This window comes from Chinchilla lanigera, unplaced genomic scaffold (genome assembly GCF_000276665.1).
Source record: "Chinchilla lanigera isolate Chin_1 unplaced genomic scaffold, ChiLan1.0 scaffold00206, whole genome shotgun sequence".
Classification (NCBI taxonomy): domain Eukaryota; kingdom Metazoa; phylum Chordata; class Mammalia; order Rodentia; family Chinchillidae; genus Chinchilla; species Chinchilla lanigera.
The window spans coordinates 70889-75309 of NW_004955607.1; the positions used below are offsets into that span (position 1 = coordinate 70889).

Consider the following 4421-nt stretch of genomic DNA (forward strand, 5'->3'; position numbering starts at 1 on the left):
GGAAGCGATGCTCAAAGTAAGGACCAGAGTTCCCCCAAAGTGAACTGTAGCCATTCTCAGCGACAAGGTCCTGAGCTCCTTCAACAGTGAGAACAGCTGAGTTCATATCGTGAAAGCCAGCATAACAAACTCCTCCAGGAGAACCAACAGCTCCCTTTCAGCTTTTCTTCTTCTCCAGTTTTCATTTTTATGTGTTGGCAACAATCCTCAGGTAGGCCTTCTCATACCTAGTACCACACTGATTCAGTTCAGCTGAGTGTTACAAGTTGACCACAGTTGTCAATCTACCACACGTTATAGGTGTATATCCTTGTACTTTTTGATTCTATTGATAGGAAAATACTTAATGGACTTTTTTTGCATTTTACTTCTACATAAAAAAAATTGTATTTCTTCTTAGACTAAATTGACCTTGAGAGCAGTATGTTTCAGGGGTCTTTCTTTATAATCTGTGTTCTTGGCTATCACTGAGCTTTACTCTATTGACATAGTTTAATGAGTATTAAGATTATGAGAATCACTATGATTCCAGTTGATCCTGTGTTTGGTCGCATAGGTCTCCCTGTCTCCTAAAAAATGACATCTGGATTCGTTACTCAGTCATGGTAGCACTTTTTTTTTTCTCTCATTTCAATCTTTATGTCACTTTTCTGGTTTTGCCTTGTAACATGACATGTGAATTTTGGTTTTGTGTGACTGAATATTGGAGAGAGTGAATATATGCATTTCTGATTTTAAAATAATAGCTGTATAGTGTCTCTGTTTAGGGGCCCATGTGCTACTATTATGGTATATGTACTTTTTCTACTTATTAACATCTTTTAATTTTTGTCTTTAGTGTCCTTTAGTAAATAAGTAATAGGAATTGAATTTTAGAAAATACATCTATGCCAAGATTCAAATAATCAGATGTTTTCCATTGTTGATTTTTGTGATGAATTTCACGGAAGGTTTCTGATGCTGCACCATCCTTATCTTTGCTGTGTGTGTGTGTGTGGGGGGGGTACTGTGGATTGAATCTGGGACATCACACAAGTTAAGCACCCACAATATCAGCTAGGTATATGCCAACAAGAGAAACTACTTTCCATCACACCCTTAGGTTTGATTAGGTAATGTTTTTAACATTTATCTGTTTTAGGTAAAGATTGCATTAATCTGGTGAAATGTGCTAGAGAGGTTCTTTACCTTTTCTTTCTTGGATTACATACATGTGAAAACATGCCTAGTTGAGTATATCTTATTTTTATTATAAGTACTAGTGTATGTTTGTAATATATAATAAATACATTTATCATGGGGGATTGGCACATAGACATAACACAAACTGATCAATATCTTAAAAGTTTTAATGGGTCACTTTTAAACCCACTGGAAGATGAATTTATGCAGGGAAGTTTTTCATTGACCCTTTTGTTGCTTGACAACTTGTTTGATTTTCCAGCATCTATTGTCTTCTATTACTAGATTTGAAATTTTATATATTTCTAAGAATTTACCTGTTTAAAATTCATGAAATCATGATTTTTGTTTTTATCTCTTACTCTATCATTGCCTAGACTGGTACAGTAGTATGCACCTGTAATCACAGGAGTCAAAGGCTAACGCAAGATCAAAAGTTCATGGCCTCCCGGGACACATAGTGAGAACTTTTCTCAAAATTTAAGGTATCCATAACCTTTGTAATTATTTCTCATTTTCATTTAGTGTTTTGCTAGTACATTTTTCTTATTATTACTCCTTATCTTGTTCATCTTTTCCATATATGGATTCCTCCCTCATTAATTATTGATTGTATAGTTTTGATGAAGTATATTGCTAAATATATTTTTTACATACTACATATTTAAATGAAATAATTTATTTCAAACTTGACATTTTATACCAAAATTATCACCGTATTCTGTATTTCTAAATTTATTTCCTAGTTTTCCATTGAAACAACAGGTCTTTTAATAATGTACTGTGCATCAAAACCACACAACTGGAATGGAAATGCAGTTCTATGGTAAAGTACAGGCTTTGTGTGACTAAAACTCTAGGGTCCTTCCACCATCATACTGAGAAGAGAGAACATAGAGTTTTTAAAGCTATTCATCCTCTATAATTTCTGTTTTGATTACAACCTATATAATATTCATATTTTGTAACTGATGAAAGTTTTCATATGTCCTAGCAGAATGTTTTTATAGAAGTTGCGTATTTTTTGTAAAAACATACATATTCTCTGCAGCATAAACTTTTTAAATGTGCCCATCATGTAGTGTCTAAATGTTACTAAGTGCGTTAGAGTGAATAATTCCTGAAGTTTGTTAAAATTGGCAACTTCAGTCTTCTACTTGAAGGAGGATTAATTAAGGAGGAATAATTCAGGAGGAATAATTTGGCTATTTTTACTGTTTAATAATTGAATTCAAGAAATTTCTTAAATATATTTCTAGTTTTATGCTGGTTACCTAGCAATATACACTTCTACTTAGTTACTCTGTTTGACCTTGAAATTGTAATCCTATTGCTTTAAAGTCTCTTACAAGCTGGGTTTGCAAATGTAGCACCATACCCAGCTTGTTTCATTTTCTATACAATAGTAAATATGATGTCTGCAGTGAATAACAGTAACACAGAGTGAAAGTAAGTACAAATAAATACATTCTAAATAATCAAGAAAAGACAAAGACCCTCAGGGAAAATGTTTTATGAAACACAAATATATATTTCCTAGAACATGTGCACTGAGAGATGTATTATAACCTGATCATCTGTTACTGTCAGCAGTGACTCCAAATTTATGTCCTTTTCTGTAGATGGTGTTAAGAGAACCCAAGTAGTTGCTACATATGTCTTGTTTTACTCTACCTCTGTGGTGAATTTTAAGTTGATAATTTTTGAATAGATGAGGAAAAAGACAGAGTAATTGTTTTTAAGTTGTTTAGTAGCATAGAACTAAGCTGCCATTTGAGCTGTACCAGAGCATGTATTTTCACCATTGTGTCTTCTTGTTTTGGATGTCAGCATGTACAATAACCACGCTTGTTCAGAACTATTGCACATGGTTGCAGTTCATCCTGTTTGTCTCCTTGGCCTTCCCATGACAGCTCCAGCCAGCTCTTCTGCCATACCTGCTGATTTGTCTATTTACACTGCTGGGGAATCTGCCCATCAGGGTTCTGTCTGAAATGAGTGCACACCACACACATCCATGTCCCTCTTGTCTGCTTTCTCCATCTTTAAAATTGTGTTCAGTGTGGTAATCAGCTTATCAACCTGCTGTGGCTGCACTGCTGTGTCACATGTGTGTCATGAGCTAATCACAAGTTCTTCAGCTTTTGCCATATTCCACTCTTCTTCCTGGTTATGGGGTAAGTCTACTGTGTGTCCCTCTTCATTACCCTGTGTTATAATATGCACAGTAGCCCTTAGGACTGTGTCTTCCTTGGAACTTTGTACAGGCATGTTTAGCTATAGCATTTTATTGAAAATAGTAGTTTTCCACCTTGCCTCTTGTGAATCTAATATAGTTCAAGGTTTTCTCTGCCACATAATTTTACAAGAAGTTGAATTGTAGAGAGAAATCCTACTCGCCGTGTGTGAGATCCCAATGGCTGCCTGGTCCTCATTGTGTCTTCCTTTGTCTTCAGTGTAACCTCCGTCTCAAGAATCCTCATTGCAGAGGGACAGCAGATGTTCCTCTCCATATATGTAATTTATCTTAATGAGGTTTTCAAACACTCTGGCTCTTCATTTGTCATTACTGTCCCTCCTTATTTTGGAAATATCTGAAAGCGACTCTTTGAAGGGTTTTTTTGGTCTTTTTGAGACAGGGTCTCGCAATGCAGTTCAGGCTGGCCTTGAGCTTACTTTACTTTGTAGCCCAGGCTGATCTCGAGCTCACAACGATCCTCCTGGCTCAGCCTCCCAAATGCTGGGATTAGAGGCGTGCGCCACCACACCTGGCTTGTCTTTGAAGATTTTGACATACAGTATCTGTAATGTCATCTTATTCAGACTTCAGAACAAGAATCTGAAAAACAACCTGAAGAGGCCTTATGCATGAAACACTTACCTCAGTTTTGTGCTATAGGTGTAGTTAATATGGGCACTTTGGCCTCCGTATTTCTTCCTTCTGTCCCATCTGGTAGTCTGCTCTGTTCTCTTTCTGCCTCTCTTAGCATCCTCTGGGGATATTTTGTTTGTTTCTTCTTTAATTTTCCCTTGTCTACTTTTTTTTACAGAGATTTTCAAGAGTTGTAGAAGCTCTTGGGCCATAATCCCTAGGATATGGTGCAGTAGTGTAGGATATGTGTGTTCATATAGTTCATGTGTTAAGATAGGATATTGATGATAGCTGTAAGAAGTATGTCCCTAATAAACATTTAAAGTGTCATCATATGTCCTGTGACACACCACACGTGGATAATTTA

The 4421-nt window shown here is 36.1% G+C and overlaps 1 long non-coding RNA gene and 1 pseudogene across 1 annotated transcript in view; both read left to right on the forward strand.

The window, feature by feature from the left end:
- The window catches only part of LOC102004542, an 88058-nt pseudogene that overhangs the window by 65777 nt on the left and 17860 nt on the right, over positions 1-4421 (forward strand).
- The window catches only part of LOC106147640, a 19288-nt gene continuing 15033 nt past the window's right edge, over positions 167-4421 (forward strand). The window contains exons 1-2 of the long non-coding RNA XR_001232573.1: positions 167-211; positions 1560-1667. This is a non-coding gene — a long non-coding RNA (uncharacterized LOC106147640). The remainder of the gene's footprint in view (positions 212-1559; positions 1668-4421) is intronic.